Raw genomic sequence first — 12,939 nt, forward strand, 5'->3', positions numbered from 1 at the left:
TTGTGCGTTACCACAACGCTTACTCTGCACCGGTGCCCACAACTTGCAAGTGACATCTTGTCCCAAGCAGGTTTTTTAAATCAATAATAAATTTTTGCTCTCCTTTTTTGCAGGTCATACCGACAGTAAAGATGAATAATTGACACCGGGATAATCTTTACAATGGTATTAATTTATTTTGGAATTTAACATGTGCAATAAAGTTAAATAAAGTTTTTAAAATAAATGGACTGGTTTATTGCTTATGAATGTTATTAAAAAGGTTTCAGCTGAGTGTTATTCCATTTTTCAGTTGTGAACCTTTTCTTTTGAAACGCCTGAAAAAAATGATAAAGGGTCAGTGTTAGATTAATAATAAGGATTTTTTTTTTTAAATGCAGTCAAGCTAGGAGTTATTCAGATTGGTGCTGGTTTACAGTCACAGCTTTTTTGGTTTATATTTCACTGACACTCATGCTTCTAAGCTTTTACAAAAATTTGTCTTTGTTGCAAAATACACCAAAATAGATTTTTTACAGTGTGTCAGTGAAATATTTGGAGTAATCACCGCCGTCCCATGACAGTGGCGATTGAGCAAAAAAGCGAATTGCTGGGCCAATTATAGGGTGATAGTTTCAGAAAGCGAATGATTTTGGGAGAGTGTTCCCATAGCTAAGAATAATCAATCAATTATATGGTCAAATCAAAGTGATCGCTATTTTCAAATGTGAAAACTCTACCAAAATTCGACAAATACTCAAGCTAGCCATATTACATTTGACATGAACTGGTTTCATGGACGAGAGGTAAATGAACATGGATAATTTATTGATGACAAACACCATTCCTTAACACCAACACTAGTCATCATACTTATACAGGATAGCCAAGTGGAGCCATACTCACCCCAGATTTGGTTTTAATGAATGTGCTCGCTCATGACAGGTACACCCTTTGGTCCAGCAGGTCTTGTACATTTTAGGGGTTCACCCGCAGCAGACTTTCGCGGCCAGAGACCAGCAAAAGAAACTGCAAAGAAGAAAGAAGGGGTTAATGATTGGTGACTGTATCCTATAGCCTCCCACCACCAATCCCCCACGTAGAGCCATACTCACCCCAGATTTGGTTTTAATGAATGTGCTCGCTCATGACAGGTACACCCTTTGGTCCAGCAGGTCTTGTACACTTTAGGGGTTCACCCGCAGCAGACTTCCCCGGCCAGAGACCAGCAAAAGAAACTGCAAATCCAGCAGATTTTAGGGTCCTGCAGAAAGTATTAAGCAGGAATAGGCTGCGGAGAAGAAAGAAGGGGTTAGTGACACCTCACAGGGCCCAAACCCTCCCCACCTTCCCCCAGGTGGAGCGATACTCACCGGGTAACTGCACAGTAGCCCTGGGAAAGGCATCACGCACCCACACCTGCCTGCAGCCGTCACACATCAGGGGTTCATCCGCTGCACACAGGATCCAGCTGCTTTTAGGGACCTGCTGAAAGTATTAAGCAGGAATAGGCTGCGGAGAAGAAAGAAGGGGTTAGTGACCCCTCACAGGGCCCAAACCCTCCCCACCTTCCCCCAGGTGGAGCGATACTCACCGGGTAACTGCACAGTAGCCCTGGGAAAGGCATCACGCACCCACACCTGCCTGCAGCCGTCACACATCAGGGGTTCATCCGCTGCACACAGGATCCAGCTGCTTTTAGGGACCTGCTGAAAGTATTAAGCAGGAATAGGCTGCGGAGAAGAAAGAAGGGGTTAGTGACACCTCACAGGGCCCAAACCATCCCCACCTTCCCCCAGGTGGAGCGATACTCACCGGGTAACTGCACAGTAGCCCTGGGAAAGGCATCACGCACCCACACCTGCCTGCAGCCGTCACACATCAGGGGTTCATCCGCTGCACACAGGATCCAGCTGCTTTTAGGGACCTGCTGAAAGTATTAAGCAGGAATAGGCTGCGGAGAAGAAAGAAGGGGTTAGTGACACCTCACAGGGCCCAAACCCTCCCCACCTTCCCCCAGGTGGAGCGATATTTACCGGGTAACTGCACAGTAGCCCTGGGAAAGGCATCACGCACCCACACCTGCCTGCAGCCGTCACACATCAGGGGTTCATCCGCTGCACACAGGATCCAGCTGCTTTTAGGGACCTGCTGAAAGTATTAAGCAGGAATAGGCTGAGGAGAAGAAAGAAGGGGTTAGTGACACCTCACAGGGCCCAAACCCTCCCCCCACCTTTAGCCAGGTGGAGCGATACTCACGGGATAACTGAACCGTAGCCTTGGGATAGCAGCCACGCATCAACACCGGCAAACATCCACAACACTGGAAAAGAACCGTAGAAAACCGAAGGAACAACGGCAACAGGCCAAAAAACTAACACGCCCAAACGGAACTCTGGAAAACATAAATTAATGAAAAGTGTTAAATATCATACAACTAATCAAACAAGCAACACACTTTGGACTACAAATACTCACATTGGGCACAATACGACCGGATGAGTCGAGCTCTCGCATCCACTCGTTCATTCATACCGGCGAGCAAAGCTGTTGAAAGGTCCCCATGCCGGAAAACCGCAGCATCCACGGTCACCGGCAAACGGTTTGCAATGCAAATGTTGTGTAAAATACAACATGCATTAATTATGCCGCAAACCTTTGCCGGTGAGTATAAAAGGGCTCCGCCGGTCATGTCTAAACATCTGAACCGGCTTTTAAGGACACCGAAGGTTCGCTCAATTACAGCCCTCGCTGTCGTGTGAGCCCTTTGGTACCTTTCAGCAGCTTCGCCCACAGGATCAGATAATGGGGTCAGGAGCCAGTCCTTATTGGGGTAACCCGCATCACCTATGGAAACCCCCCAAAAAAATATTACATTATAAACAATGTTTGGATTTGAAGACAAATCAACCCCCCCCCCCCCCGCAAAAAAAAACTACTTACCTAACAGCCAGCTGTCCGGCATTCGGCCATGCTCGAAATCGGCATACAGGGCGGACTGGCTTAAAATGAACGAGTCGTGGGCCGACCCAGGAAAACCCACAAGGAGGTTGGTAATCTTCATTTGGTGGTCGCAAACCACCTGAACGTTCATCGAGTGGAAGTGTTTTCGGTTCCGAAAACATTCCTCTGATGCACGCGGTGGTTTGAACGCCACATGGGTGCAGTCAATCGCGCCCAAGACACTGGGAAACTTCCATTTTGAGAAAAAAACAAATTTGATCTCATTCCATTCGCTGTCTTGATCAGGAAATTTAATATACTGGGTCGTTAATTTGCGGAATGCCTTTATGACCTGTGCTATACAGCGGGAGAGGGTTGGCTGTGAATAACCGCATGTTTGGCTTAAAGTGGGCTGGAATGTGCCCGACGCAAAAAAATGCAACGCACCCAACAGTTTCTGGAAACCGGTGAGTGCGTGATTGCCCCGTTTCCGTGCTACCAGGTCTGGCTCCATGAGATCGTACAGCATATGGATTGCCGCAGACGAAAGGCGATAATTAGAAATCACCTCCGCCTCGGTGAGATCACCCAGTTCACGCCTAGTACGAAAGTGGCGTGGACGTGGGACTGAAACCCGCACCGACTCACCTAATGGAGCTATCGCCGGAATACTAGTGTCAAGTTCCATCATATCTGCCTCCTCCTCCACACTGGCATTCAGCATGAAAACAACAATAGTATCCCTGAACAGCTCCATTACTGTAGTCAGTGTTAAAGAAATTGCAGTGAAATGCAAAAAAACGCAAATTACCCTACAAAAACGTTTCCAATACAGCAGACTGCAAAAGCTGTGTAATCTCCTCAAAGGCCAAACGAAGGAGTGAGGTGGGGAGGAGAATCATGGGTAATTGAGGTGAACCATGGGTAAGAACAGTGCATTGTGGGAGAAAAAAAAAATACCAGAAAAAATTAAATATATATTTGTATAGCACTTCTACAACCATCAAATCACACAAGGGCAGCAAATAATATTAGATTACACTTGCAGAGTGAAATTGAACACTTAAAACCAATTATTTCACAGGTTCCTATCAAAGTTCACCATAAAAAGATGACGAGGGACACTCGGTGAGGAACGGCGATATGAAACAAGAAATAAGAATCGCCAACTTCTCATTGAATACACTTTTGGCGATTCATGGCGAATCCCGTCGACTACCGGCGAATCCCCATGAAAATTCCTATAGACAAAAACCGGCGATTTGTAGCGAATAACATTTGGCGATTGGTGCTTCATTCGCCGGTCGTCATCGGCGAATAGAGGTCGTTGAATAGGGTGATTCGCTTTTTCAGCTCCAAAAATCGCCAGCACGCACGAAAACAACACAGATTCGCCATAAAACTTTGCGAATCTGCCTCATTGAATACCGCCCTCTGACAGAAGAGGTTGTGCTGGCAGACTCAATTTCTACATACAGTACAAGTGTGGGTTAGACAAATATTTAGCAGGAAAAAACATCCAGGGTTATAACCATTAAGTATAATGTATAATAGTGAATCAAGAGAGAGATCAGACAGCCATTTTTGATTATCAGAGTTTCAGGAATAAAAGCGCTTGGTGGTAACTTCATCTGGGTCATTTATAAGCATAGGCTGAACTTGATGAAATATATTTTTTCAACCTCATCATGTTACATGTGAAGATGTATGTAGAATGTTCTAGCAGTGTGTCCAGCTTCAGACACAATACAGCACTCTTTAGAGATTGATAAGGACTGAGGGCCTTATTCTGCTTGGTACGTTGGGATCGTACGCTGTTGGATCGGGGTTTTTTTGTTCTGCGCATGTGTACCTTTTGCAATACGCAGGCGCGGCGACATCACAACGCTCACGGACGGGTCTTTCCGTGCGAAAAAACCTGTCCGCAAGAGTACGGTCATTGTGGGCGGCATAGGGGCGTGTTGAGGGGAGCGGCCGAAATAATGAGGAAAACCGGGAGTAAACATGGGCGTACAAGGGGGTGTGCACCAAAAATGTATGGTGCTACATCCGCTAGATCGGCGAAAGCACCGTGCATTTTGGACAGAAAACAGGCGGACGCCAACGATACCTCCAGACCACCCCTAGAGATACCGTATGAGAGCGGACGCCTGTGTCTGCTAATTGACGCTGATTACTACTCAAACACATACACCTGAATGTAATAAGCAATGTTGCAGCCTATTAAGTCACAACCATTATTTCACTACCTGCAAGCCACACAGCCCACAAACACATTGGAAGCTTATCTTTCTACACTTCTCTACATGTAAAGGTTGGATTAGTTTTAGGTAAGATTTATTTTAAGACCTGCTTATATATGCCAAGGTAGTTAGTTTATAACCATCTACACACATTCAGTGTTTTTATATACTTTAAACAGCAGGACACTCAATCTACAGAAGTCGACATGTGTCAACTTTTTCACTCTAACACAAACATTTTTTTTTGTTTATGAAAAAAATACATAAACAACATCTAAGAGCTACAAGGATGCTTCACCAATGTCCTAAGGCCATGGCCACTATTTTGCACACAATCTTTGTATTGTAGCCAAAAGACATACCTTAAGCACTTTCATATCTGCTACAGTATGAATTGAATGTAGCACACTCTGGATGTAAGATGCCACAAATCACATTATTGCAATCACATCTCTCTAACAAAGGATACCAACATCTGCTTATGAAACTGTAAACTCATATTTCAAACAATATTTTAACATGTTTGCACACCAACAATTTTATAATGCTTGGTCGACTCACACATCTTTAACATACCTGTACCAACACCTATGGGGAGTCCTGACTGGTATTTTTTGGAGGACACATGCATTCCTACACAAATGTCACTTTGGCCCCTTGTTTGCCTACCTCACCCACTCCATGAGGAAATCATTGTTCTGGCCCTGCTTTTAACTACTAATGTAGGAGTTACCTCGCCTGCACAGAAACTGCTTTCTCACCTATTAAGTTGCTCTGCACATGTGCTGCCACAAACAAATTAGCAGGTAAATGGTGGATATGAACATGTGCATGGCCATGGAGAGGGTTATACATCTCAAACTTGAACAACACTTCACTACATTCCCCAAAACACCAAGTTCAGTAAGTACACATAAATGTATTATTTGGTTTACACAATAAATGACACATACAACACGTGTTTTATAATTGGGAAAATAATTTTATTTGCTGTTAAGCATCAGTTTTTTTTTATTTAATGGCATAAATAATAACATAAATAATATAATAACAAAAATAACAATCTGCCAGAACAAGAAGTTATATATCTACAAACATGTGTTACCCAGCAACTGCAATGGTGAAATAAATGGGGACACCAGCATACGACCTGCAACACCCAGGGACAATACTAAGCAGGATACACACCAGCAAAAATAAACCCTGCATTTCAAGACGTCAAATTAAACAGATTACTACCCTTGGCACGAGAATGGATAGATCTAGCACTCAGGAAGTGGAACCCCAGTGCAAATGCAAACATTTGGGGTCCAAACACAGAGGAAGTGAATCAGGTGACATTATTGTGGCCCTTTTTGGATGGGGCCTTGGGGACAGAAGCCTTGCGGCCTCTTCGGCCAGTGGACACAGGAGGGTCGGCAGAGGTGGAAGGTTGTGGAGCAGCTTGGTGTGGGGCAGCAGATGGGGTGTCGTCCCTTTGGGACCTGGCGGTGGTGACCAGCTCCGCCAGAATGTCATTGTGGTGGCTGAGTTGTTGGGCAATGCTTTGCATGCCAGCCGCCAGAATGTCATTTTGGCGGTTGAAGGCCTCAAACTGTTGCCTGTTTGTATCCTTCCAATCCGCCAGAAACTCCCCAAACTGCTGCTGACGGGCTGCAGCCTCCACCCCTTGCTGCTCGATCCTATCCAGCAGCTCTATCCACCTGGCATCCCATGTTGCCTGTGGCTGGGGGTGTCGTGTTGGCGGAGGCTGGTCCACTTGTGGGTCTAAAGGGGAAGATGCTGCCAGTACCTCAGGAGTATCTGGATCTTCTAGGAAAAAAATTAAAAACAATGTCACCATCACATACACAAACAATATCTCTTACCACAATCAATGCATTACTGTAAATTACCTGGAAGCTCAGCAGCAAAGACCTCCACCGGGAGCTCACTATCCCTATTGGAGATCCCCCTGACCTCTGCCACATCCAATGCCTCCAGCTCCAGGGGGGTATATTCCAAATTGGATGGCATAGGCCCCCTCCCGGTGGACATGCTGTGATTGCACCGGTCAGTCATCTATCTTCTTCAGCCCACTTTTGAAGTCTGTACACCTACAAATTTAAAAATAAAATCAGGAGATATGTGCACCACTGTGCTACAGAACATCAATACTACGTTAAATTTCCTAGTGTGGGTGATATGTTTTCTTTTCTGCATACGTTTACCACACACACATTTATGTCACCATTATGAGGCATTACAGTGTCTCATATCACTCATTAGGCCACTAAATGCACATACATATCTCACTATGCTGAAATGAGAGCAGCCATGGCCAAAGTATGCTCCTCCAGCTGTTGTGAAACTAGCTTAGCTTGCCAGTGTTGCTATTAGGGAGTAATTTAACTATGGGAAGGTATGCTGTGATGTGTAGTTTCTCAACAGCTACATGTGCACAGTTTGGACATCCTTGTTTCATTTGCATCATATGGAACATGTTTCTAGAACTCTTTTACAAAAACACACTTGTTGTTGTCCCATCACATACTTCACATGAGCAGAACTGTGGCCATAACCTCACATCACACCAATTTTGCATGTTTCATATATAAATGTGGGTTATTAGACATGGTTGTGTTCACATGTGTCATTGAAGTGTAACACTATCTACAAATACACCTTTCTATTATCCTCAAAACATACATTTAACATATGTACACACATATTTCATTATCAGGGGGAAACACACTTGCCTTTTCTTCACTGCCACCAAATCCCTTGTCACTCTTGACACCTTGTTCACTTCCTCTGTGATCTTCGCCCAAATGGTCATATTTGTACTGGAAAACAGCTTCCTGGGCACTAATTCTATCCACTCTCGTGCTAGGGGTACTAAAACTTTCAATTATTCCTCTAGAAATGCAGGGTTTCTCTTTTTGCTGGTGGTATCCTGCTCAGTACTCTGCCTAGATGGTGCAGGTCGTTTTCTGGTGGCCCCAGTCACCTCAACATGCAGCTGCTGGGTCACACATGTTTGCAGAGATGCAACCTCTTGTTCTGGCTGGTTGCTGGGCCCTTGTTGAGCTGGTGGAGTTGGAACAGGGCCTGTTTGTGAGGGGCCCCCTTGCTCTTGCGGCCTACTCATCTCTTGGGCCCTCCTTCTCCGCTCCTGTTCCATCTTTCTCAAAGATTCCACAAATGGAACCATAGTCACTGGTGAAGTGCTCCAATTCAAATACGTTGCAGGCACACGTGAGTCTTTCGGTACATCACAGCAGAGGGTAAAAAGAGGAATTTGGTACTTACCGATATTTCTCTTTCTCCGAGTCTGCAGGGGACACTGCAATCTGGTAGACTATTGGGGATAGAGCTGGTGTACTGAGGAGTCGGCACTTCTAAAGTTTTACAGTGGCTGGCTCCTCCCCCCTCTATCCTCACCCAGACCCCAGTCTTAAGGAGCCCATACACGGTCCGTTGTGTATGGCTCCGTTCTGTACTATGCGATGCGCGCTCCCGCGCATCACATAGTACGGTACAAAAAGTATGTACGGCACATACTTTTTGTACTAGGTACACATCGGAACGGATCACAGTGCATGCACACTGCATGCACTAGGGATTCGATCCGATCCGTACTTTTAAAGTACAGAACGGACTGAAAAAAACGGACCGTGTATGGGGGGCATTAGAAAAACTGTGTCCGAGAGGAGAGAGACAGGCATTAGAAGAGGGAGAAGGATAACAACAGGTTAGACACAAGCATAACCACAACATAAAACATCACGCATAACTTTTATGAACAACATGGCAGGAGACCAGACGCTGGGCGGGCGTGCAGTGTCCCCTGCTGACTCGGAGAAAGAGAATTATCGTTAAGTACCAAATTCCACTTTTCACCTTCGTCCAGCAGGGGACACTGCAGTCTGGTAGACTATTGGGGACCATACCAACACATTTACTCCCGGGGGGGAGAGCGGAGGGACTCCTGCAGAACTGGCAAACGTGTCAAATTTATAAAACCGCATAAAAGTATTGGAGCCAGACCAAGTGGCCGCTCTACAAACTTGAGACATAGAAATACCTCTAGAAATTGCCCAAGAAGTACTAACTGATCTAGTGGAATGAGCCCAAATCCCTGAAGGGGGAACGCTTCTGAGCATGAAAATATGCCTCACGAATAGTGAAACAGAGCCAATGCGCCAACGACTGTTTTGACGCTGGCCAACTCCTCTTCTCAGCTCCATTGGCCAACCTCTCTTCTCAGCTCCGTACAGCACAAACAGACAGTCTGATTTAGGAATATACTCAGTCCTGGAAACATAGATCCGTAAGGCTCAAACCACATCTAAAGAACTGGATCCATCTGTGAAAGCCGGTACCACAATCGGTTGGTTGACATTAGTTTTGGTAACCACTTTAGGAAGAAATACTTTATTTGTCCTTAGCTCCGCACTATCCGCATGAAATACCAGAAAAGGGGCCCGACAGGACAGAGCTCCCAGTTCTGAGACCCTGCGTGCAGAGGCCAGGGACAAAAGCATGGAAGTCTTCCAGGTTAGGAACTTCAGGTCCACTGACTGCAGACGTTCAAACACATCCGACTGAAGAAAATGGAGCACCAATAACAGGTCCAAAGGATCCGCCGGAGGAACAAAGGGAGGCTGAAGGCGCAAAACTCCCTTCAGGATCGTCTGAACCTCTGGGATCAAAGCAAGCCTTCTATGGAAGAAAGTGCAGAAACTTGCACTTTAAGGGATCCCAATCGGAGACCAGCTGCAAGGCCTACCTGCAGAAACTCCAGCAAACCGGGAAGACTGAAAACCGCCTTTGGACATTTCCTTGATTCACACCACTTGACATAGGCCCTCCAGATGCGGTGATAATGTTTTGATGTGACAATCTTTTGAGCACTCATCATTGTGGGGATCACTGCAGGTGGGATCCCCCTGTGCTTGAGGAGGTCGGCTTCAATAGCCAGGCCGTCAAACGCAGCTGAGGCAAGTTGGGGTAGGCGAACGGACCTTGTAGGAGTAGATCTGGACGGAGTGGAAGTCAGAAGGGAGGAGCAGCTAGGAGAATGCGAAGATCCGAAAACCAGGCTCTCCTTGGCCTATCCGGAGCGATAAGGATACCAGAACCGGACCCTCTTTTCACCTGTTTGAGAACCTTCTGAATGAGAAGGAATGGTGGGAACAGATAGGCCAATGAAAAGTCCCACCGGATCGATAGGGCATCCACTGCTGCTGGATCCCTGGACCTGGAGCAATAAAGGGGAACCTGGTTGTTCAGCCTGGACGCCATCAAGTCTATTTGAGGTTTTCCCCATCTGCGGACGAGCAATTGGAAGACCTCCGGATGGAGAGCCCATTCCCCGGGGTGGAAGTCCTGTCGACTTAGAAAGTCAGCCTCCCAATTGTCCACCCCTGGAATAAAGATGGCAGAAAAATCTTCCGAATGAGCCTCCGCCCATTCCAGAATAGGCCGGACTTCCCTCATTGCTGATCGGCTTCTGGTGCCCCCTTGGCGATTGATGTAGGAAATGTCAGTGGCATTGTCCAATTGGACACACACAACCTTTCCTACTAAAAGGTTGTGTGCTTGCAGTAGAGCAAGCCGAACCACCCTCATCTCCAGTATATTGATTGGGAGATGAGTTTCCTGAGGAGACCACAATCCTTGAAATATCTGACCTTAAGTCACTGCTCCCCAGCCCTGAAGGCTGGCGTCTGTCGTCAAAATCGGCCATGAACACACTCTGAAGCTCCTCCCCTGAAGGAGGTTTTGAGTGCACAGCCACCACTGAAGGGACTGGCGAGCCCCTCTGGATAGGACAATCTTCCTGTGTATGGTGTGGTGTGACCCCGACCACTGTCGGAGGAGACACCAATGAAAAGATCTTGTAAGGAAACTCCCAAAACTAATCGCCTTGAAAGCAGCAACCATGAGGCCTAGAAGACGAGTGCCCAGGTGGGTGGAGTACCTTGGAGGCTGCAGAACCTATCTCACAACCCCCTGCAAGGTCACCACTTTGTCCAGAGGCAAGAAAATCCTTTCCATTCTTGTGTCGAAGACCAGCCAGAGGAAGACCAGTCTCTGAGATGGGAGAAGCTGAGATTTCGGGAAGTTGATAATCCACCCAATCTTTACAAGGAACTGGCAAGTCAGGATAGCATCCTGCTGCAACTTTTCTCTGGATGGAGCTTTTAGGAGCAAGTCCTCCAAGTAAGGTACTATGATGACCCCATGGATGCACAGAGCAGACACCATGCAGGCCATGATTTGGTGAATAATTGATTGTTGAAGTGTTGGTGTCTTAACGCAAACCAGAGGAACCTCTGGTGGGACTCCCAAATAGGAAAATGCAGGCAGGCGTCTTTTATGTCCAAAGACAGGAGAAACTCGTTTGTTTCCAAGCCTGCAATCACTGTCCGAATGGACTCCATTTTGAATTTGTTGTAAACCACGTACTCGTTTAAATACTTCAAATTCAAAATGGGCCTGACTGTTCCATCTGGCTTCGGTACAACAAAAAGGCTGGAGTAATACCCCTGGCCTCTCTGTCCCAACGGAACTGGTAAAATTACCCCGCCTCCAAGAGTTTTTGAATGGCCACGCACATCACTTGGGGATCCCCCAAGTGATGCGGCCCCTCTACCACCTCTGCCTCTACGACCATGGAAGGAGGAGAATGCTCCTCTGGAGCTGCCCCTATAGGAAAAGGACCCTCAAAAGGAACGAAAGGAGGGACCCTGAAACTGTCTCTTTGGGACTGGAGCAGAAGATGGTAAGAAGGTGGACTTACCCCCCGTGGCCTGGGAGATAAGTTTATCCAATTCTGTGCCAAACAACAAGTCCCCAGTATAGGGAAGGCCTTCCACTGCCTTCTTGATCTCAGCTTCCGCTTGCCAGGAACGCAACTATACCGTGCGTCTAGCCAAGACAGCGTAAGCGGAGGCCCTCGCCCCCAGTTCAGAGATGTCAGCAGCTGCCTCACCCATATAGGATGCTGCCTCCTTAAGGCATTCCGGTAAGGGCACCAACTCTTCTCTAGGAGTGTTCTGTAGAAGACCTACGGACAATTCTTCTGCCCATTTTTCCATTGCATTAGCCACCCATGAAGAGGCTAAGGCCGGTCGTAAAAAGGACCCCTGCTGTGCTATAAATACACTTAAGGGTAGACTCCAATCTCCTGTCTGCAGCTTCCCCGGTACAAGGAGGGTGGTACGCTTTGGTAGGCGTGACACTGAAACATATGGGGGAGGTGTGTTTTCCCATTTAATCCTTGACTCGGGAGCAAAAGCATAAAGAGCCTTCAACCTATTAGACAGCTGAAACTTCCTATCTGGAGATTTCCAAGCAGCCAATAACGGACTATCCAACTCTTCGAAGTCAGGAAACACCAAAGGTTGTCGGACTACTCTTCCAAAAATGGAGACCCGCTCCGGGACAATATCCTCTGCTATATTCAAGGTGGATTTGACCGTTCTTATCAAGCCATCCACCCCCTGAGAAAATTCCTCAGCAGAATCATCCTCTTGCATAGCCTGTTGCAAGGGAGTCACAAATTCTCCCTCTTCTAGATCTGGATCATCTATGTCAGGGTCTGTGAGTAGCACAGAGGAAATGGGCCTTTTCACAGCAGGTATCTGTGAAGATGTAGAAGGCCCTGAAACAGACTGAGCTAGATCATTCACAGACTGTATGAGTGAGCTAATGCCGGCTCAGTTGCTAAATTAGAGACTTGCACCTGAAGTGCTTCCCTGTCCCTGCGAGACGCCGCCAGATCCGC

General features: G+C 46.7%; 1 protein-coding gene across 2 annotated transcripts in view; it reads right to left on the bottom strand.

Annotated features, from left to right (window-relative positions):
* Positions 1–223: 223 nt before the first annotated feature.
* The window catches only part of METTL18 (methyltransferase 18, RPL3 N3(tau)-histidine), a 59,974-nt gene continuing 47,258 nt past the window's right edge, over positions 224–12,939 (bottom strand). The window contains exons 1-7 of one of the 2 annotated variants that reach the window (XR_014471632.1): positions 2,016–2,140; positions 1,795–1,933; positions 1,574–1,712; positions 1,353–1,491; positions 1,095–1,270; positions 886–1,008; positions 230–317 (exon numbers count right to left, since the gene is read on the bottom strand). The gene's annotated coding sequence lies outside the window, so the exon portion shown is untranslated. Of the gene's footprint in view, positions 318–885; positions 1,009–1,094; positions 1,271–1,352; positions 1,492–1,573; positions 1,713–1,794; positions 1,934–2,015; positions 2,141–12,939 lie in introns of those variants that run through there. The other variant, XR_014471629.1, reaches the window with a different exon arrangement.

Source organism: Crinia signifera, chromosome 1, assembly GCF_055691185.1.
Source record: "Crinia signifera chromosome 1, ASM5569118v1, whole genome shotgun sequence".
Taxonomy (NCBI): Eukaryota; Metazoa; Chordata; class Amphibia; order Anura; family Myobatrachidae; genus Crinia; species Crinia signifera.